The following is a 24,334-nucleotide window of genomic DNA, read 5'->3' on the forward strand; positions in this document are numbered from 1 at the left end:
ATAGTACATATTTGACCATTAATTTTTTTGACATTATAGGGGCAGCCAAGCTTCCCTTGCAGTCTTAAAGAAATCCCCACTGATTATATATATATATATATATATATATTGAGGATGTCCTCAACTGGACAACAAACTCTACTTTATTTTATGTATCCTTAAAGTGTTTTTCTTAGGTTTGAGATTGGGGTTTGGTCTATAATCAGCATAATTATGTTTTGTACTAACAATAGAGTTCTGTCCTCATGTAGAAAGATAAATGTCTGCAAGTGTTTGTCAGGTGTTTATAGGAAATGCTATTTGTGAGCATGGTAGTGTTAAGCTGCTGAAAACAGGATTGAGAGAAAGAGTGACGTCTGAGCGCAGGTTTGTGCGTGTGCGTGAGTGAGTGATTAGTGTACGCTTCATCCAAAGGGTGGGTGTCGAGACAGAGGTGTGTGTCCACCTGAGCCCAGCTCATTATTCAGGCTGCGTGTCACATCATTATCAACGCGAACACACACACACACTTGAAATTTACAGCTTCATGCTCGCTTTCTCCCGCCTTTCAGTCTCCGTCTGTGTCACTTTATAAATTGTTCAGCCAGACAGTGTCGAGCACGACCTCATACTCAGCACCAGTCTATCAACACCTCAGTCCAGATCAGGTGGATTGAACAAACCGAAGGCTATAGGACCCTGAATCCGTGGACTCCTCATCCCCGTCCACAACAGCCCTTAACTGCTCCGATACAAGCAATCTGTTTAGGGGTTATGCTGTTCACGGCTCACCGCACGCAGGGTCTTTCCTTTTAGTATATATGAGACATGTGTAACAGAGCAAAACAAATGTTGGTACAATTTCGTTTTGGAGATCCATTGTTTTATTAATGATAAATCAATGTATTGACCAGGTTGATTAATCAATTTGATAATTTGTTTTTAGATATTTTGTTGTTCCCGCATGACTTAAAGGCACAATATGAAAGATATTTGCATTAAAATATCCAAAAACCACTAGCACAGTGTTAAATATTGTGTCAACTTGTGTACATTATTCCAAATGTTTCCAACAAGGTTTAAATCCAGAGAAATTTCTACTTTAACCAGTGAAACGACCCTCCTTATTGCATCGCCTGTCACAATGTCCGCAGTGACGCTATAACTTTACCAATCAGCGATTGGCTCTTAGAAGGCGGGATGTATTACACCATATTGTTGCAGTTTCTCCCATTCATAAGTAATAGAAGTGAACCGTCTTTCTATATCTATAGACCGAAATCGCATATTCTCTTGAGTAGGTACTTATTTTAAATAAGTAATTACTTTACGACTGCTAAAAAAGTGCATTCCATATATTAAGAATGTGTGTAGTATGAATGTAATCTGGACGTACTACATCCGCCATGTTGTCATTATCATGTGACCTGCCAGCATCAATTGCGTCGCTTCCCTGTCATTCACAAATCCTCTCCTGTGGCCTCATGGGACAGTGAAGTGTCCATCATATGCACACTTCAGAATCTCACCAGAAGTAGTAGGTCATCCGGGTGCTTTTGTCTACGAGTACTGTGAATTTGGACATACTTCATTTGTCACATACTGTTTTTTGCCTACCATATACAGTTGTAATCAAAATTGTTCAACCCCCATTTCAAATCAGGTTTATTGGCTACATTTACAGACTTTCCGCTCTTTGCAAGGAACAAATCAAACAAAAGTAATTGAAATATCTCAACACAACAAATGTTTCCAGTGGTTTCCCCAAATTCAACTGAAAATGCAACTTTTAATGACTTCTGCAGTCTCAAAATGAATTCAACCCCCTGAATATAATCCCTCCAACAGCAAAAATCTGCAAAACTGGTGTTGTCTCAAGCACAACTGATGCAAATAATCAAGGGCTTCATTAGTTGCACCAGGTGTGCTTGAGCTAGAACACATGAAATATCTTAACAGGCAAGGTTTGTTGAGTGTCATGTTTGACTGCATGTTAGAAATATGGTCAAAAGAATGAACCAAAAGGTTAAGAGAAGATATCATCACCCTTCACAAACAAGGAACAGGATACAAAAAGGTAGCGAAGGCACTAAATATTCCTAGAGAAACCGTTGGAAGCATAGTTCGCAAGTTCAAAGTTAAAGGAACAGTGGTTACTCTACCTGGACGGGGCAGAAAAAGGAAGCTTTCAACGGCTGCAACCAGATTTCTGAGAAGGCAGGTTCAGAAAAACCCTCGAGTGACTGCAAAAGACCTGCAGCAAGACTTGATGGCAACAGGCACTGGGGTTTCAGCTTGCTCAGGAGGGCCAGAACTCCAAGACTACACCACTACTGAACCAAAAGCACAAGAAAAGTTGGCTCCAATTTGCTCAAAATTATATAAATAAGCCACAGAAGTTCTGGGATGTTCTGTGGAGTGATGAAACAAAACATTTTTTGATGAAACAAAACAGAAATGTCTTGCCCTATGGATCAGGAGGTCTAGAGGAAGAACCCTCTGCCTACAGTTAAGCGTGGTGGTGCTCGTGATGCTCTTTGCATCCTCTGGCACTGGAAACCAGCAGCGTGTGGAAGGCAAGATGGATTCATTGAAGTATCAGGAAATCCTAGGAGAAAACGTCATGCCGACAGTGAGGAAGCTGAAGCTTGAGCGTCATTGGACCTTCCAACAGGACAATGATCCCAAGCATACCTCAGATTCCACCAAGGCTTGGTTGCAGAAGAATTCCTGGAAGATCCTACAGTGGCATCACAGTCACCTGACTTGAACCCCATAGAAAATCTCTGGTGGGATTTGAAGAAGGTGGTTGCAGGACGCAAACCCAAGAATATTACTGAACTGTAGGCCATTGCTCATGAGGACTGGACTCAGATTCCTCAGAAACGCTGACAGAAGCTGCTGTCTGGTTCTACATCTCGATTGCAGCAGGTCATAACAGCAAAAGGGTGTTGTATCCTAAGTACTAAAGATGATTCCCATGAAGGAGTTGAATAATTTTGAGACGGCAGAAGTCATTAAAAGTTGCATTTTCAGTTGAATTTGGGAAAAACACTTGCAACATTTGTTGTGTTGAGCTATTTCAATTACTTTTGTTTGATTTATTCATTGCAAACAGCTGAAAGTCTATACATTTTGCCAATAAACCTGATTTTCAGTGGGGGTTGAATAATTTCAATTACAACTGTATAGGGAAGATTTCGGATGCAGTCATAGTATTCAAAAAAACAGTAGGTGAAAATTACCCGGATACACAACTGTTTTTAACATTGATAATAAAAAGAAATGTTTCTTGAGCAGCAAATCAGCATTTTAGACTGATTTCTGAAGGATCGTGTGACACCGAAGACTAGAGTAATGATGCTGAAAATTCAGCTTTGATCACTGGAATAAATTACACTAAATTTTTAAACAGTAGTGTACAATTTGATGATACTGAATATACCAGCATTTTCCAGTTTTCTGGTTTGTAGACCATATAAAGGCCATAATTGCTGACCACTAACTGTTACAGGCACTGATAAATAAGAATTCGGCATAAGCTCACAGTTTACTGCTAAATTTCAATAAAGCTGTATCGTTTAGAAGTTGTTCTTCACTGGTTCCTGAACAAGTCTTTCATGGATGGTTACCCTGATTTACAAACTGATTAGCACTAACAAAACTAGTGCGCCTGCAGCAATCAGAGTCTGATTGGTTGAGGGAATTAACACGCTTCAACCAGACTGCGGCAGCACAACTTTGTGTAGTTTAGCATAGCAAAACTAGATTGTTTTTGTCAACACAACACCACAGAGATTTATTTTGGTTTCTGGGTTGGTCATAAAGGGGTTGCGCATTTGATAGCAGTCGTATCTTTACTTCTCGCCACAATTTGCTGGCCATTAACTTTATCTAACATAAATATATAAAAATAGATATATAAATACACTACCGTTCAAAGGTTTGGGGTCTGTAATATTTTTTAAATGTTCTCTCATGCTCAGCAAGGCTGCATTTATTTAATTAAAAATACAGTAAAACTGTAATATTGTGAAATATATTTACAATTTAAAATAATTGTTTTCTATTTTAATGTTTTGTAAACTGTAATTTATTCATATGATCAAAACTGAATGTTCAGAATCGATACTCCAGTCTTCAGTGTCACATGATCCTTCAGAAATCATTCTAATAAGCTGATTTTCTGATTATTATTATAAATGTTGAAAACAGTTGTGTTCATTTTTTCAGGATTTTTTTTTTATCTTTGATGTCTTCATTGACACTTGATGAATTTAATATCTCCCTGCTGAATAAAAGTATTAATTTCTTTAAAAAAAAATTTAAAAGTACAATCTTGACCCCTTCTTTTCAATGTTAGTGAATGTAAGTTTTAATTTAAATGTGTAAAAAAATATTGTTAACACAATTTTAAATTATTTAAATATATAAAATAAATTTTTATGACAAATATTAATTATGTTTCTTCTTTATGAATTGTAATGTTACAAAACCTCTTATATGTCAAAAGATTAAGGCAAATTTGATTTCTCATGTCATGACCTCTTTAAGTACTTTTAATGCTAAGGCAACATTTATAATTTAAATTTTTTTAAGTTGAAGTTTTTCTTCTAATATTTGATTTCAAATACGGAAAACATTTTTAATAATTTTAGATTTAGTTGTTAACAATAACACTGGTGAAAAGACCTGAAGTGCTGCGAATTTGAGCAGGACAGTGATAAGGGGCATTCAGATAAAGATAAATTGACGGCAAATGCAAATCTGTTCAAGTGGGATGATCTCACAGCGTATAGATATGCTTGTTTTATTTACTTGAGCTAAAAGGTACCAGATTTAGGCCTAATTGATAATATTCTCAATATTTTTTTTAGATTTAACATCTAAAACTTATACTGTCTTCTCAATATATAGCAAAATGTTTATGCACTGAATATAGGCACTATAATAAGTCTCATAGTTTAAGCTGAGACTCTTGAAAACTAACTTTTGTTGACACTGGTGATATGTTCTGTAACCTCTACAGTGTTCAGAACTGCACACACATTCATCATTAGCACTGTGCCACAGAACTGCCGACACACTCCTGCTAGCAATAGATTTGCTGTCGCCCTAAACTCACACACACACGCACACACGTTGGGTTTGATTGTCTGACACAGACTGTGCGCTTGTGTGTGTGTGTGCGTGTGTGTGTGTTCGCGCACTCATGCTGTGTCTGATGAAGGTGCTGAGCTGGAATCACCAAGAGAGCGATCCGTCATGTTCTCCTGCACTTTGCCGATCCCTCACTCTCTCTCTCCCTTTCTCGGTTTTTCTAAACAAATTTTCTGATCTCTTTTCAAGGACAGATTGTGGTCCTGCAAGACCAACTTATTGCAATTTTAATTCATTTTAATTTTGATATTTTAAGCAATTTTAAGTAGAAATTATATCCCAAATGATACATTAAGTTACTTGTGAAATCACAAGTGGAAGAGATAAAGTTGCAGTTGTGAGATTGGACACACCATATACATTTCATTTGAAAGGCACTCAATCTTTAAAAACAAAACGATTAAAAACAATACTTCAATAATTTATTAAAGTTGTTAAATTGCAAAATGTAATCTTTAGCACGTCAAAATTGTATGTTATAATACCTAGATTCACTTGTAGCATTTACAATGATCAATTTAGTTTTTTATTATTTATGTTTGATGTATTTATTATATTTATTATGTATAGTAATACACAATAGTTAATATCCTCCATTTATCAGTTATCAGCTGTGAAAATAATTATCAGCATTTGTATGATTGAACAGAATTTTAATTTCATGCGTCCTGCGTTTCCCTGTCCTACACACACTGTATTCCTCCTTTCCTCATCTGTGTGTGTGTGTGTGTGTGTGTGTGTGTGTGTGTGTGTGTGTGTGTGTGTGTGTGTGTGTGTGTGTGTGTGCGTTGTATTTGCCCTGTAGGCATTGATGTGTGCTGACGTCTAACTATTCGCATGTTCTGTTTGATTAGCATTAGTGCCGTACCTCCATGATCCCTCGTCCCGAGCGCTGAGCCTCACAGCACAACAACACACACACACACACACACACACACACACACACACACACACACACACACACACACCACACATCACCTACACATTACAGCGCAAAACAAGATCTACTGCTTGCTCTTTTTCTAGGGTAGGGGATATAAGCTGAAAAGAATCTATCGAGAGGGAACAAAAGTGTTGAACTGGAAAAATGTATAAATGTCCTGGCAGGAACATTAAAGGTAGAAATAACAGAATAAAAGGAGAGAATCACTTACTGTATCTAGACAATCATTACAGTAGAGAGAGAGAAACAGAGGAATGTCCTACTTATGTCACATCTCTGTGTGAGAGAGAGAGAGAGCGAGAGAGCAAGTGTTGATCAAATCCCAGTGACACTTTAATAGAATAATTCATGTTTGTATTCCACCAGTGAGCTGTTCAATAGACATTTTCAAAGAGGGAAACAACAGTGTACTCACAACTTCTCTAACATTCAAATGTATTGATTAGGAATAAATATGCTGGGGCGAACTAGAGAGATTGTGTTGCTCCCACGCTTGGCATCGCTCCTTCAGGCTTTCTTTTATTATTCTCAAAAGACCCCTTATGAATTATAGAGATGTTCCAGCTCTTTCTGAAGGACATACTGTTAACATGGTGTATTGATTTGTATAGTCCATTATTAAAAGTGAGAATACAGGGGTTTTTTTTAAAGTACAATAAAATTTTAGAAATCAATTTTGTAATATGGGATGTTTGATGTTAGATTATTTTTTATTTCATATTATTATTATAGTTTTAAAAGTCACAAAATGTATTTACATTAAAAACATTTCATTTAAATGATGTAAAGATATTCATATATAGGCACTTTTATTTGCCTATAAAATTAATTTCTAGCATCATTCTAGCTGCTAGAAACGTATAGAATATATATATATCAGCTTATAGAATATAGTCAGCTTCCCTAACATGTAATGGTAAGCTATTCCAAAGTCTTGGCGCTACTACCCCAAATGCACGATCTCCTTTCTGGCTTAACTTGGTCCTTGGAATTTTCAGCAAATTTTGAGTTGATGATCTCAAAGTTCTTCCTGTCTGATACTCCATTAACAGATCTGATAAATAAGTCGGTGCAAGGCCATGAAGAGATTTATACACCAATAAAAGAAGTTTAAAATCGATCCTATATTGTACAGGGAGCCAATGTAAAGAGACCAAGGATGGAGTGATGTGTTCACGTTTTTTAATATTCGTTAATAATCTCGCTGCAGCGTTTTGAAAGTTGTGCAGCCATAGAATAGAAGCTTGACTAATACCCTTATATAAAGAATTACAATAATCAAGTCTTTATGATATATGAGCATGGATTGCAATTTCAAGGCTCTTATACGTCAGACATGATTTCATCTTAGCCAGATTTCTCAGATGAAAAAAACTTGACTTTACCACATGATTCATCTGTGCATTCAACTTCAGGGAGCTATCAATATAAACACCCAAGTTTTTAACACGTTCTTTAACATATAGGGCCCTATTTTAACGGTCTGAAACGCAAGTATCAAGTGCGAAACGCAAGTAACTTTGTGGGCGGGTCTTGGGCGCTGTTGCTATTTTCCCGGCGGGATAAATGACTCTTGCTCCCGACGCAAATCTAAAATGTCTGAAGCAGCTTCATTATTCATAGGTGTGGTTTGGGCGTAACGTGAAATAAACCAATCAGAGCGACATCTCACATTCCCTTTAAGAGCAGGCATGCTTATTCTATAGCGGATTGCTATTATAACGGCGGATTTGTCAGGCAGGCGCGCGCCAGCAGCGGTTCACACCCGAGGAGACTGACGTTCTCGTCAGGGCCGTAAAACACAGAGAAGTGACATTGGGGATGGGAGAAACCCACCCAAATTAACTTCGGTTAAACAGGCGTATGATAATTTGGGTAAATAAATATGTAAGCTAGATTTATGCTTTTATAATTAACTGTCTATCTATCTATCTATCTATCTGTTGTAATAATGTATGATTTGCAAAAATGGAAACTGCTGCTTCTGTGTAGATGAGAGAATCAAAGTGTATGCGCGTTGTGCACACGCTACATTGATAATGGCCAAGCATGCGCCCTTAAAATAGTATTTGAATAACATGCGCAACGCGCCACTGACTTTAGACTAGATTTTTCCTGGTCAGTGGCAGAATTGTTTTCTAAACCTGCAAAATAGCATCAGGGAACGTTTGCGCCGGAACACGCCTCCTCTTTGCGCTGAACCGCCCCGGGGAGCGCAAATGTATGTAAAATAGGAATGATACATGCGTCGGTGTACAAAGTCAATTGTGCTGGGTGCAAGATAGGGCCCATAATGACAGTGGGCCGAAAGTGGGCCGAAATTAATTCTGATGCACCCCTGGGGCCGAACACTACAACCTCTGTCTTATTTTCATTGAGATATTAAAAGTTAGAAGCCAGCCATGATTTAAGATCAGACAGGCAGGACATTAGAGGTTCCAAGCTATTTCCATTTATTAACGGTAAATATATTTGCAAGTCATCTGCATAGCAATGAAATGCGATGTCATACTTCTTGAAAATGTCTCCCAGCAGGAGCATATAAAGCGAAAAGAGCGTTGGGGCCAGGATAGAGCCTTGTGGCACACCACATATAAGTCTCGATCTCGATGTACCAAATCTTACTGCCATGCTTCTAGCAGTCAGGTATGACTTAAACCAATTTAGGGCCTTCCCCTGAATCCCTACATACTCCTCTAGCCACGAAAGCAGTACCGTGTGATCTATTGTATCAAAAACTGCAGTTAGGTCTAATAAAACTAACACTGCTGAATCACCAGCATCAACTGTCATCAGTAAATCATTGAACACTTTTACAAGGGCAGTCTCTGTGGAATGATGCTTCTTAAAACCAGACTGGTACACTTCACCAATCTTATTCTGTTCTAAGTAAAAATGTAGTTGATTATTAAACACCACTTTTTCTAAAAAAAAAAAAAATTACATAAATGAGAGATGAGAGATTGACTCTGAAATGAGTCAAGTCAGTTGGATCTAAATTGTTTTGTTTTTTAGTACAGGTTGCACAAAGGCCTGTTTCAGCATGCTAGGAAAAATACCTGTATCTAAGTTTTATTCACAATCTGAAGAATACTAGGTCCAATAACCTCAATGTTTTCTTTTAAAAATCATGGAGGAACCATATCTATAACTGACCCGGTAGGTTTCAGCCTGCTTACAATTTCCTGCAGCCGCTGAAATGTAATGAGTTAAAATTGATTAAAAACTGCAGTCAACAAGGCTTAAAAAGTCACTGCTCATTTGTGGGATAATTCCTCTAAGATTCTCAATCTTAGTTTTAAATGAATTTAGAAAGTTCTCGCATATCAATGGGGTCGAATCTAGATTTAATATAGGAGGGTATACAACTGTATTTATAATATTAAATAACGACCTAGGATTGTTAGCCTTTTTTTCTATTAGCTCATCAAAATACTTCCATTTGGCTGATTTTACAGTCCTCTGAAAAAAAAATTGCGCTTCCTTAAAGATGTCATAATAAATTTGTAACTTATTTTTCTTCCACTTTCTCTCTGCCTGCATACAGATTTGTCTAAGACCTCTTATCTTATCATTTAACCACGGATCAGACCTAACTTTACGCTGTTTAATGTTTTGAGGAGCCACTGCATCTAACACATCTTTACAAGTTGAATGCAACCAATACAAGTGCTCATCAACACCCATATCCTGAAAAACAGAGTCAGACACACCTTATTAAACTTTGTGATAAATTCTGTACCAGTCATCGATGAAAAACTGCGAAAGCATTGCAGAGATTTCACAGGATTGACAAACAGCATGAAACAGGAATATTAAACAATATAGGTTTGAGGTCCGAGATAACATGGTCATTTACATGGTCATGGTCGGACCATTAACTAATTTGTTTAAATCAAAATAATCGATTAAGTTTAAAAAGTCCTTCGTCATCACATTTTCTAGGCAGCAGACATGTACCTGTATATTAAAATCACCTAAAATGAGCAATCTATAAAATTTTGAAAACAAACCTCCTAAAAAGTCCCCAAATTCATTAATAAAATTTGTCTGTGCTTTTGGAGGCTTATAAATAATAGCAATGGCAACTGGACTACCAATGTCTAGTATCAACAGTTGTCATTCAAATGATCCAAATTCTTCCGTTGCTATTAATCTGCAATCAAACTTCCCTTTTAGTCGGTCACGTTCAACGTAGTCGACGTGTCGACTGATTGGGATCACGCTAGGGACTCGGGAGCCTGTCATCTTCGAGTATTGTAAAAACGAGCCAATGGACATTGGCGTCCATGAATCGCATCACACGCCCCGCCCCACAGCGCGGGTATAAATACGGAAGTGGATGCACGCACCAGTTGTCTTTCGCTTCGGAGCCGATCGGTCTCGATGTCTCTGAAGAGTACTGTTGTTTACAACGAGCGAGTGTGTCGGTGTTCTTCTTGGAAGACTCTCCCAGTGCTGCTGGTTCTACAGCGTGAGTACAGTGGTGGATCACAAGCTTTGAGCTCTCAACTGCTATTTTAACAGCATCAAATTTCTATGTTGTTGATGGCTGGTTAGAGGACGGAAAAGTGAGTGCTTCACTGTTTCAGTTCACTGTTCAGTGCCACGGTCATTCCCCTGTGTGCTCCGGCATTGGTGATGGGTCCCATTTCCTGAAAGAGCAACACGGGTGCGTTTGCGTCTTTTTCAAGATGTCATACCACCCATGCGTTTCTGGATGCGATCGTTCCCTGTCCCCCCAAATGGACAGTCACAATAGTTGTATCACGTGTTTGTGGAAATAAATAAATAAATATATATATATATATATATATATATATATATATATATATATATATATATATATATATACTGTATAGGAGTCCTCATTACCACGCCCGCTACGGCGCCGTGTGGGGTGGGTGATCAGAGGATCATAGTGAGGCTTCCCCGCCCGGTAACCAAACCCTGTGGGCCCCTCATTCCTCTATCACATCGCAGCCGGTGGAGCCCCTCGTTGAGCGCGCTGGTCCCTCTGTAATGGACCGACCAGCTGTTTTATTCGGGGCCCATTAAGGGGACAGGATGTTGGTTTCAGCATCAGAGGGTGAGTTGACCTCTGGAAATGATGACTCGGCTGTGTTATGTCCCTCTGACTCGTTGCCCGAGTCAGATCCAGAAACATCAGCTATGCTGAAACGGGCCTCCGAGGCTGTCAGGCTCGAGTGGAATCCTCCACTGTGTCCCAAACAGTCTCGGTTGGTTGATTGGTGTCTCGAGACGGACCACGCTGGTTCTCAGCTCGCCGCCCCAGTGCCTTTCTTTCCCGAAGTGCATGGAGAGCTTACCAGTTCTTGGACGGCACCTTTCTCTGCCAGAAACTGCCTGAATAGCTTTTCCCCCCTCACTACCCTTGACGGAGGAGCAGTGAAGGATTGCAAGGCTATCCCTCCAATGGAGCGGTCTGTCGCGATACAGGTGCACCTGTGTCCGGTGGCCGCTGCCTTTTGGACGGGGGCCCCTCGTTTCCCCCTTAAAGCCTGTGAGTTCTCGTCCATTCTGATGGGCAGAGCTTACAAAACCTGTGGGCAAACAGCCTCCTCTTGCGTGCCATGTCGCTGCTACAGGTCTATCAGGCCAGGGCACTCATGGACATGCACGAGGGTAGCCCAGACCGTGCGCTCATAGGTGAGCTCCGCACCGCATCTGACCTCGCCCTCCGGGGCAGGAGTGTCGTGGCGTGCGCGATCAGTCTGGCGATGTCCACCTTAGTTGTCCAGGAGCGCCATCGTTGGCTCAGCCTGGGTGATATGGTGGATGCGGACAAGGTTCGGTTCCTGGTCTCCCCAATTCTCCAGGTTGGGCTGATCGGCAAGGCGGTGGAGAGCTGCGCCCAACAGTTCTCTTCTGCCCAAGCGCAGACGGAGGACTTCCGGCACATCCTGCCCTGGCAGTTTGCTGCTGCCTCCACCCCGCCGGTGGCAGTTCCTCCGCCTGCTCGTCGCCGAGGGCGTCCCCCTACCGCTGCTCCCGCTCCCGCTCCCGCTGGGCCTCTGCAGCAGCCTTCAGCTAGGCCTCAGCGTGGAGCCGGCCACAGTAGGGGTGCCCAGCCCGCTCTAGGCGCTGCCAAGCCAGGTGGCAAGCGAAAGCGTTCCTGAGCGGGTCACTCAGGGATGGAGGAGAATGTTCTTGGATTTGGTCCGATCCACTCCCTCCCCCTGGTGGAGGGCCGGGTGGAGGCTTTGTTGTGTGTGTGTGACTGTTCCGCCACTGGCACCCAAAAACAGCGGAGTCAGCGGTACCCACACTTTCCTCTGTTCCTGGGTTCAAAGAGGGCCAGACTGGCGGTGTGCGACCCTGTAAAGCCTTGCACCCCTCAGCTACCTCTTGTATCGCCAGTCGGCAGTTGGGTGCGGTTCGAGGACCAGGTCACACCTTCTCATGCACTCTCTGCCGCCATGAACAGACAGGTAAGAGTCACACTACACACTCAGACCCTGCTTCAGGCCACCTTTGGGCCTTCCGAGCTGGGTCCTTGTTTTTTGCCTAGAAGTCTGTGGTATTCGCTCAGTTGTAGCACTACACAGTGCTCCTGGCTAATCCAGCGGTTCCCCCGTACCAACAGACTCGGCTTTATTAGATGGCATTGAGTGCGTTCGAGGACCCGGTCACGCCTTCTCACGCACTCTCTGTCGCTACAAAAACTTGAGACAGGTGTTAATCACTCAGACCCTGCTTCGAGTCACCTTCAGGCCTTCCGAACTGTGTCCCTGTTCTCTAGCCCGCTGCCTCACCCTGAGTACGTCTCTAATACCTTGTGCCCCCTGTGTTGGTCCGTTGTAGCAGTGAAAGGTGCTCCCAACCGACTCAGCTGGTTCTTGTATCATCTGACTCGGCTAAAGACGATTCAGTTCGTCCGGTACCCGCCCATGTGCAGCACTATTTGTTACACATTTGTTTTCCGAATTATTCGGGCCATGTGTGCAGTCGTCGCTTCCTACTGGCGAAGGTTGCGATCGAGCCGTTCCTCCAGCCGATGTGAAGATAGGCTTCCAAGTGAGGCCTGTTCTTCATTGTACTCAAACTATAGTGAGTTAGACCATCAGGGATCTGTGTGCTTGATTCTGGCCCTTTTTCAAGCCTCCGTTCAAGTTACAACACAGTATGCATTACTAATGCTCATCCCCGTAAATGGTCTGCAGCGTGGGACCTGAAGGACGCGTACTTCAGATATCCACTCCTCCGTAAACACGGGCCATCCTGTGTCTTGCGTTGAGGGGTCGAAGTCTGAGTACAAGTCCCTCCCTTCAAGTGCTACATAGCCAGCTGGGTCTTCAGGTCAACTGGAGAAGAGTAACTCAAGAAAGAAATTAGCCTATGTGTCGAGCTGGTTGCTTGCGTGGGGTCCCTTCACACAAAGCCAGCTTTATCTTAGATCGGTTTGTAGTGTCAACTTGCTGCGCCATTTTGCTCCAGTTGAGTTCCCTCTTCGAACCATGTTGAGTTCCTCCTCACCCCGTCGGTGTTGGATGTGGCGGAGCATCCGATGCTAGACCTATCTCTTGTATGCTTGTGTAACTTGTGTTAGGTGGGGTCCATATGCTGTGATCCCTACGACAATTCCATATGTGTATTCTTCCACGGTTTTGACTCCCTGCAACGAGCCCGTGTCTTCCCTTGGCAGAGACTGCTCTGCCGTCACTGACCAGTTGCGTCTCCCCCTGTTATAGGCTGGAGCCACCTCAGTGACATGCCATATTTTGTACTGCTCGCTAATTCGCTCAGTCCATATGTGTTTCTCCACGTTGCCTCCTTTGGGCAGGATGTGGCTTCCGCAGCATTTGCCTTCCAATGAAAGGTACGCTTTCCCAGTGGTCCTGTGGAACAGCAGTGACTTTCCTGGCCTAAGCCCTGTCCTATATCCTCCTCAATATGCGGGAGGATCAGGAGGCTTTTGTCTAAGCACTGGAAGGTGGCATCATTAGTGGCATCTTAGTAGGATCCCAATCAGTCAAGACGTCGACTACGTCGAATGTGACCGACTGAAAGGGAACGTCTTGGTTACGTATGTAACCCTCGTTCCCTGAAGGAGGGAACAGAGACGTAGTCCCCCACCACTATTGCTGTAACACCGCTGACCGGGGCCCGCTCGGCTCCTCAGCTAAAAACAACTGGTGTGTGCATCCACTTCCGTATTTATACCCCTTCAGGGAACGAGGGTTACATACGTAACCGAGACGTTCTCTTTGAATATAGAAACCAGTCCTCCTCCTCGACCCGATGAACAAGGCGTATTAAAAAATGTACAGTCCCGTGGTATGAGCTCAGAGAAAGGACTCATGTCCCCACTTGTAATACACGTCTCGGTAATAAACATAAAATCTAGGCCATGTGCAATAAAAAAGTCATTTAATATAAATGTCTTATTCATCACTGACCTCGCGTTGATCAAACCGATCCTCAGTTTTATTATATCCTCATCCGATTGCGTTGTCCGACGTAGAACAGTTGCAGCGATCCAGAAGAAGTAGGGCAAATTGGGACATTCCAGTTGTATAATGGTTCAAGGGAGCGCCATCTCACAGAGCGAGAACAATGTATTCCTCCGGTTACTTCCAAGGGCAAGTTTGAGCTTAGCCACGAAGCCACCTCTTTTCCCTCTGCGCTTTCCCGGCAGCAAACATTGTCCCCGACGGAGGTAAGGTGGCACAGACGCCAATAGTGGCGGAGGAATCCCTCAAGCACCCAACAATGACTGGTGTGTTTGTCCATCTGCCAGAAGTCCAATATTCAGCAAAGTTTGCCGGTCATAAACTAACACAGGTAACGCACTTTGATTCAAGACAACGCTTGAATAAAAAATGGCATGATTTAAAAGCCATAGTATAAACAAACTTAAAAATCGCAGTGAGTGACGTTTGCCAGAAACACCGGCGCCATCTTTCTGAATGGACTTTCTGTCCACCTTTAACAATGTTAAAGGATCAGGGAAGGAAGAGGTGGGAACCGGCAAACATTTAAAGACTTTAATTAATTAATAAACACAAACCGAAAGTAAAGGCGGCAGACAAAGTCATTATATTGCCAATCGTTTGTCATGATAAAGACCGTCTAACCAACAGCACATAAAGAAGTTTTCTCTGAAACATTTGTCTCCTTGAATCCTGAGAGTAAATGGACGTGTGCTCCAATCACAGGCTTGAAGAAGACGCTGTGTTTTCTCTGGTTCAGCGCTCTCAGACAGCAGAACTCTTCTTCACAGCGGTTCTCTGTGATCTAAATGAGACGAGGACAGAGATAGGTCTAATGAACCTCATCCAGTCAAGCGGCCCGCCATTCAGATTCCCCACAATTCACAGACAATTACACGGGGCAAGTTATGGAGAAACAGGAGACAGGGACTTAACAAGGTTAAATTAGGACCCCCTTTCCACACACACAAACACACACATTCCCACAACCACTGCCAGGAGAGTCCAGTCTATTATTGTTGGTCTCGCCATTATCCTGAAATAAACAAGAGTGGGGGTTTAAGGGAGAATGAGAAAAGAGGGAGTGGGGGAAAGAAGAATGAGGGGGGAAAATAATGAGCAAGAAAGAAATTGAAAAACGATGTGTTTTTTTTTAGTTCATGTGTGGTCGATTCGGGTGTGTGTGTACAGTTGTTGTTCACGGCTGAACTACTTCTACACTACTAGATCTCAATAATTGATCCTCTTTAAATAAAATCAAATCAAGTCAGCTCAATTTAAGCGTGCCATTTCGGAAGCCCTGTAAGAAGTCAGGGAGGGAGGGAGGGAGGGAGGGAGGGAGGGAGAGAGAGAGAGAGAGATAGAGAGAGAGAGAGAGAGAGAGAGAGAGATTTATTTTTTTTAAATACACCTTTATTTAAAACAATAAGGTGTTCACAATAATATTACAAACTCACAAAACAAGAACAAATATAATATATACTATTCATGTTAAAAAGAGAAACATTTTAAAAGGCAAGCATTAAATCATCATCATCATCATCATCTACTGTGCAAAGGACCTCATTTATCCCCCAAATGTACATGAAAGATTCTACACACTTTACCATTTTATAATAGGCATGCTCTATTCTAAGCCGAGCCGCCACCAAGCCTTTGAAGATCATCAACACATCCACAGAACCCTGTCCTAACAACTTATTCTTTCTGGATTTCCATATAGCAAGTTTTGCTGTACCAGACAAAAAATTTAGTAAAATCAACTGACTTTTCCTTTTTTCTGTATACCTTGGACCATATATAAACATTTCATAAGAGAAAGCTTCACCAATTTCAATGAACCATTGAGATAAAAATTAAAACAAATCGTTTAGCCGAGCACACTGTACAAATAGATGAAAAACCGTTTCAACCTCTTTACAGAAGGGACAGCCCACCCCTACCGAAGGATCAATGTGCTTTTTTCCCCACTTCCTCAAAAACTCCAAGCTTAGGGGTTTCAAAAGACAAAAGACAATTCTCATCATCTTTCCATTCTCCCACGGCAATAGTCACATTCAGAGAAGGGAAAACATAAGGAACCCCCTTTCTCCATTGATCAGTTGCTATAGAGTCATTTGTAAAAATCTTATGGTCCGCATGCAAAGACTTTAAAATTCCAGTTGTAGCTTGTTTCAACAGCCTCAGAGATCTCACTCCAGTCCTTTCACTCAATTCCTCTAAGCTCTTGGTCAAAATATGTCCCAGCTTTGTGCATCCCGCAGCAGTGAAACATGCACGCAAACTGGGTCCAGACACAAGTCTTGACGGTAAAAAGTCATTAAGAAAAAGTGGCTCTTCAAAAAGCCATAATCCAGCATGTGTGTTCGGTGTTCGTGAAATGGTAAACACCTTCCATGCCTCCAGAACTGACTTATAGAAAACAGTCAAATTCACACGGTCCTCATTCTGGAGCTCCATTAAGAACAGATGTTTGTCCAATCCCATACCTCTGACCCTCCTGAGAAGAGCAGAAGCCGTCTTTAACCATGATGCATCCGTGTGATACAACAGTCTCTGAGTTGCTTGCAACCGGAAAGCCATGATTCTGGATCTGATATCGAACAATCCTTGACCTCCCTCTTGAACCGGAAGGTATAAAGCAGCAGCACGAATCCAGTGTTGTCCAGACCAAAATAAATTTGCAAGTTGCCTTTGAATCTCCTCAATAAGTCCAACAGGTGGCTGTAGCACAGTTATTTTATGCCACAGGGTAGAAGCAACCAAATTATTGGTCACTAAAATCCTCCCCCTATAGGACAACTGCGGTAGCAACCATTTCCGTTTAGACAACTTGCTGCACACTTTCTCCACTAGCCCCTCCCAATTTTTCTTTTGATAATCATTTGACCCCCAAAAAACTCCCAATAATTTAAGTCCCTCTCTGCCCCACTTTAGGTCTCCGGGTAACTTTGGGAGACTCTCAAACTCCCCTTTAACAGCCCAAAAAGCTTCACTTTTTGCCCAGTTCACTTTAGCTGATGAAGCTTTCTCATATAGACTAAGTACCTCAGATAGACAGTTAATATCTTCAGCATTGTTTACAAAAACTGTAATATCATCAGCATAGGCAGAGAGATGCATTCTTGAGTCTAAAGAGAGACTAGGCGCATTAAAACCCGACAGTCTTTCTCGAAGTCTAAAAAGCAGCGGCTCAATTGCTAAACTGTATAGTTGACCAGACAATGGACAGCCTTACCTAATACCCCTTAAAATAGGAATTGGCCGACTCAAAGTGCCCCCTATCTTCACCATACATGATGCACCATTATATAACAACTGTATCAAATTTAAAAATGTTTTGCCAAAACCAAAAACCTTCAATACATTAAGAAGATATTTGTGATCCACACGATCAAAAGCCTTTTCTTGATCCAAGGCAATTAACCCAACATTCACATTGAAACCATTACAAATATCCACAATGTCTCGCACTAAAAACAAATTATCCATAATGGACCATTTTGGAATGCAATATGACTGATCCTTGTTTACAACCAAACCCAAAAAATGTTTTAATCTATTTGCCAGACATTTTGAGAATATTTTATATTCTGTTGTAAGAAGGGCAACAGGACGCCAGTTCTTTAAAAGGGCTAAATCACCCTTTTTGGGTAACAGTGATAAGACCACATATTGACAGGAAGTTGGTAAAAAACCTTCTCTTATTGATTCACATAAAACATCAAAATAATCATGTCCAGTGCAGTTCCAAAAACTTTTAGAAAAGTCTGCTGGCAATCCATCTATTCCAGGGGATCGTCCTGAATTAAGTTGTCCCACAGCAGCAGTAACTTCCTCAAATGTTATACCAGCATCCAAGACAGTTTTAGCACCAGAGTCCAGCTGAGGAAGACCCTGAAGAAGCTGTGTCATACAGTCACTATTTTCACAGTTCTCTGCAGCATAAAGGCTTGAATAGAAATCCACAGCATGGGTTCTCATTTCTACAGTCTTAGACGTTATCCTCCCATCAGGGAGTTTAAGACATGGTATTTGTTTTTGTTGAGCCGCCTTGTATTCCAGATTAAAGAAGAAAGAAGTTGGGGCATCCATTTCTGCTAATGACATGAAACGGGACCTTATCAAGGCTCCTTTAACTTTCTCATTTAAGACTAGACCAAGCTCTCTCTTTTTTGTTTGCAAATCATTGTACAATATAGAATTGTATGCATCAACCAACTGCAATTCAATTAAATTAATTTGCTTTTCAAGTGTTTCAATCATATTCTTTATTCTACTACTACTACTACTACTATACAGTTAGCTGTATACTGCTGACAGAAATTTTTTTTATTTAAGTCTTACCTACATCCCACCACTGTTTCAAGCTTTTAAAAGAACTCTTTTCCTTTTTCCAATCATCCCAAAAGAAAACAAAATTTTCACAAAACGCAGCATCCTGCAGCAATTTTACATTAAAATGCCAGTAAACAGATTTTCTAGGTGTATTTGACGTTCATTATAATAATAATTAAATGATGATCAGAAAAACCAACAGGACAAATGCAACACTCAATTACTCTACTGTTAAAAGATTTTGACACATAGAATCTATCTAGTCGGGCAGCACTAACTCGATTATTAAAAGCCTTAATCCATGTATACTGTCTACCATTTGGGTGTTTGATTCTCCACATATCCAAGAGCTGGAAATCTTTAATGAGTTTTGACAATGCACTTGAGGACTGTATATGAGGTTCCTCAGTATTACGATCTATAGTAAAATTAATAGTGCAATTCCAATCTCCACCAATAACAACACATCCTTCACTAAGAAACTTTTTAAGACTCTGACTAAGTATATCTAAAAACTGTAGGCGCTCCTGTCCCACAGTTGGTGCATACTGTAAATATTTATCAGAAAAACAAGCATCTCTTGAACTTGAGCTTTAACCACCAACAATCGACCCTTCACTGGTTCCTCTATACTTATAATATCCGCCCTTATTTTTGAAGAAAAAAAGATGCCCACACCTCTACTTAAATTTGTACCATGACTGAGTATTTTATGTCCTTTCCACCACAAATTCCACTCAACTTCATTCATCAAGTCACTATGAGTTTCTTGGAGAAAGACGATATCAAGTTTTTTTTGCTCAGTTATTTCATAGACTGTAGCACGCTTTACACTATCCCTCCCACCATTAATATTTAAAGAGCCTATCCTCAAAGCCTCCATATACAAAATTAAGATGGGAAATAAAGAACAAAGCATGATAGAAAAGCAAAGAAAAAACACCGTGTAATACATGGTTTACACTTTTTTTGATTTACTCTTTCTCTTACTCAGTGCTTTACTTTTTCTGATAGTGGTAAGAAGCTTTTTCAAACGAAAACTCTTCTTCTCACAAAGTTCATCAACTCCAACAGTCTTCTGATAAAAAATAACAGAGTGAACAAACTTGTCTACATCAGAGAAGAAATAATTTATGTTGATTTGTTTACCATACGTTTTGTCCAAAAAATTTTTTATTTCTTCCAGACTATACAACGCATCTTTATTGAAAACTCCCGAAAAAACTGTCTGAGATGCATTAAATACACTTCCCTGTGAACTACCATCATTTTCACACATAGAAACTTGTGACTCAGTATCATCAGACTGCTCCTCCTCCATTTCCTCATTATTCAATACGCTTGAAAACGATTCAATTCCATCACTTGCACTCTCCCACGTTTTAGTACCACTGGTACTAGCTACTTCTTTGTTAACATCAGAAACTAGGTCAGTTATGCTAATCTCTGGGGCTACAAAAGCTACAACATCCTCATTTTCAGTGTCAACAGCCGGTAACACAGCATCTGAATTCACATCACTCACCTCAACTAGTGGAACAACCTCATCTTGGGCCGCATCAACGCTATTGTTTTCGCCCTCGTCCTCTGCTCCTGTCACGTTTTCTGCACCTGTTTTCTTATGTGGACACATCAGGCGCTTGTGTCCGATGTCTCCACACTCGAAACATCTTATGCTGCCAGTAGTTGCATACACCATATATAATCTTCCCTCGTGTTTCACACGAAAATTAATATCCAGTGTATTCTCAGGCGATTCTAGCACCATGTAAACGTACCGTCTAAAAGACGCAACGTGCTTCAGAGCCGGATGTTTACATCCAAGCGCAACAGTTTTAAAGGGACTAACAACTTTTCCAAAACGCGCTAACTCACGTTGCAAAACGTCATTGGATACGAAAGGCGGGATATTTGAAATTGTTACCTTTGTTGTCGATATATACATTGGAGAAAGTTGCACAAAAGCATCTTTAACAGTAAGGCCATTTACTATCAGACGATTCACTAAATTTTGTTCCTTCAAAAAAAGTCAACAGCCTGATTCCTCTGTGATGCAGATACAATGTTCTCGTGACCAATTTGATCGCCAACTGCAATTAACAGTGGCCTCCACTGTGGCATTATCCTCAGGAACACATCTAAAACCATTGCGGAGAGATAATGACGGCGTCTCATCAAGAGACGCCATCCTGCCACACAACTACCACTATATTTATAATTAGTTTCCTAGACCATGTATTTTCTGGAAGGAAAAAAAAAAGAAAATGTAAATAAGAAAACAAGAAAGTTCTCACCCTCACACAACAGCTCTCACCACAACCACTATCCACAACTCCCAGCATGCAACAGAGAGAGAGAGAGAGAGAGAGAGAGAGAGAGAGAGAGAGAGAGAGAGAGAGAGAGAGAGAGAGAGAGAGAGAGAGAGAGTGATAGTGATAGTATGAGAAAGATTTAAAGGGATTTTGTAACCACATCTGTCAAGCTCCAAAAAATGACCAAAATGTGGTCCATATGATTTGTGCTCTATATTCCAATTCAAATATATTTTGAAGAATGTTGGTAATCAAACAGTTGCAATAGCCATTGACTTCCATATAATTTTTTAGTATTTATTAAGTCAATGACTATCATCAACTGTCTGATTACCAACATTTTTCAAAAATATCTTCTTTTTTGTTCAACAGAAGAAAGAAACTGAAATGATGACAGACTTTTCATTTTTGGATGAACTATCCCTTTACATTTTAGGTCCATTCCTCACAAAAGCTATAGTTTGACTTCGGTAGAATGAGAGTCAAAATCTGCTACGGGGTAATTAAATATAGGAAATCATGTAAAATTGTTGTTGTTTTTAGTGGAAAATTAAACGTTTTATCAAACTTTGAGAATTGCCTTAATATTTTAAACTGAAAAGATAGTAACCAAAACGACATTTTATTTAAAAAAAAAAAAAAAAACAAGTCAAGAAAAAAAACAACCTGTCAAGTTTATAACATATGTTACATCAGCATATGAGAGTCAAACTGGACGACCACTTGGGACTCATCTCAAGATCACTCATTTAACAGTTCATCTATTGGCAAAGTTATGAAAAGAAGATCAGTCAAGAAAATATGCACGTTATCGACTCTGACAGACAGCATGTTGAAGCCGCTCAGGTAGTGTGTGTTTTCCAGGAATGTGTGACTCGCTGGACCTCTGCTTCTCGTAAATACTACCGTGTATTGTGCACATTATTTTCAGGTCAACAGACATCAATGTCGTGATATTCAAATGATGTGGATTTGAAAACAGATGGATCATAAGGTAATAATCATTTATTTCTTAACCAGCAAGTATTGAATGATTGATGGCCTTGAGTGTGTTATATCAGCCAGCTTAGGTTTTGACGGACGTGGTTGCATGCGTAAGGGGTGAACTTCCCTTTCGAGGGAACTCGCGCTGCGTCGATGACGCTTTGGGAACGCCCCTGCGTGATTGCGTCTGAAGCACTTGTGTCAACTAGTCTAATGGCGAGAGTGAGCGTCACGGGCGGATGACATCACGACCAGGAAAGGATAAAAGCACATCCGGTCTGACCGGCGTCAGCTTCTGTGCCTCAGCAAGCGCTCTGTGTTCATACTGTCTGTCTTATTTATTGTTGTCTGTCAAAAAAATTAAATAAATAATCAGTCACAGGCATAGATATTATGGCGAGCAAACAAAACTTTAGATCGTACACACGATTTATGTGTTGTTTGTTTGGAACGGAGCATGATCTGTCAGCACTCGAGGGCGCTGACTATGAGCATATGCTTTACTCGCTCCGTTCCCGCCTGTCATTCGTTGAGGAGGGAGTTTGGAGTCAGGCTTGCGTTCCTTGCAGTACCAGCCCCGTTGTTCACAAATGGATCTCGCGGAGGGGTTATGCAATAAGAATCTGAAAAGTGGCTGAGGCAATGCATAGATTAAGAGTACATATTGTATTGCAAGCTATGCATTTATGATTCTTTTATTGTATTTTGAAACTATTTTAATATAGTTCAGCCTTTCATCCAGACATGTTGACTTGTCTGGTTGATCTTTTACTGTGTTTAATTTTGAGGAATTAAACTAGTTGGAAGCATTTCATTTTGAGGAATTAAATGATGAATGCTTATCTGACTTTCAGTAGTTAGATTAATGTAAAAGTTCAGCCTTTCATCCAGACCGTGTTGACTTGTCTGGTTGATCTTTTACTGAATTTAATTTTGAGTAATTAAATAAGTTGGCTACATTTAATTTTGAGATATTAAATGGTATAATACGGTGCTGCGGCTGTCCACCTCCAAGGAGATGGATGTTCTGAGCATCGAGTTGGGGGAAATTTAAGATTTGCCATCTCAATCCCCTGTGTACATTGAGTTTTTGGAGTTTATAGCTTCCATGTCAGGGCCTTTCCATGTCAGGGTCTTTCCCGATCTCCACTAATAAAATTAGAGATCGCGGATCAAACCCTTTCAGCTCGGTTTTTCAGTTCTCAAAATATATATTTTAATAAAGGGGGCTGAAAGAGCTTGGGTATGGGCCGATGCCAAAGGCAGGACAGACGCTTGCGAGCTATCAGTCCTGTCACGGCTTAAGGCTCCCCTTAAGGCTCGGCATTACCCTCCAGGCCGGTTAGAACTACTATGGCGCTGGTGGGTAAGGTGTAAATGGGGGCTGCTGGTGGGAGCAGCCCCAGCCATTAGCAAACTCCTTGTACAGGAATAGAGTGTCATTTCCCGTGCTCCCCCTCAGAAAGATTGGGGACCGGGACGGCATTCTCAGCCTTTGAAACCTTTAAAGCAGAAGATGGATCTGAGGACCCTGCGAAAAAGGCTTCGTCCAAAGAAGGGAGCCCTGACCGGGGTGGAGCGGTGTTCAACTCAGTATTCGGTACCCACTCCACCTCGGTGCCCTCAGTCAAGTCAAGTTACATTTATTTATATAGCACTTTTTACAATACAGATTGTTTCAAAGCAGCTTTACAGAGATAACTATAAATAATGGGAAAATAATGCAACAAAGTTTTTTTTCCAGGAAAAAATAGCGTCACAGTCCAGCTTAAAGTAAGTTCAGTGATGTTTCATTTTTGTTGTAAAAAACTTATTAATTTAGTTCATTTATATATATATATATATATATATATTATATATATACAGCCACTCTGGAGAAAACCATAATGTCATCTTCCAGCTCAGTTCAGTTCTCATACGCAGGCAGATCAATATTATTGTTGAATATTAAATTTAATGTTAAATTTAATGTCCCCAACTAAGCAAGCCAAAAGCCAATGGCAACAAAGGTGAAAAAAGGCGAAAAAGGCGAGCTGTTCAGGGGGCTGTTCTGCCAACCCCGCCACCCTCGGGTCTCCAGCGAGCACACGGCTCAAAAACAGTCACTTCAGTTGTTTCCTGCCAGACATGAAGCTTGACCAAGAACTGTAAAAGAGGAGTGTGAA

General features: G+C 41.0%; 1 protein-coding gene across 1 annotated transcript in view; it reads left to right on the forward strand.

Annotated features, from left to right (window-relative positions):
- The window catches only part of nlgn2a (neuroligin 2a), a 270,452-nt gene that overhangs the window by 137,725 nt on the left and 108,393 nt on the right, over window positions 1-24,334 (forward strand). The gene's annotated exons all lie outside the window — the stretch shown is intronic.

The sequence above is a fragment of the Squalius cephalus genome (genome assembly GCF_949319135.1).
Source record: "Squalius cephalus genome assembly, chromosome: 3".
Classification (NCBI taxonomy): domain Eukaryota; kingdom Metazoa; phylum Chordata; class Actinopteri; order Cypriniformes; family Leuciscidae; genus Squalius; species Squalius cephalus.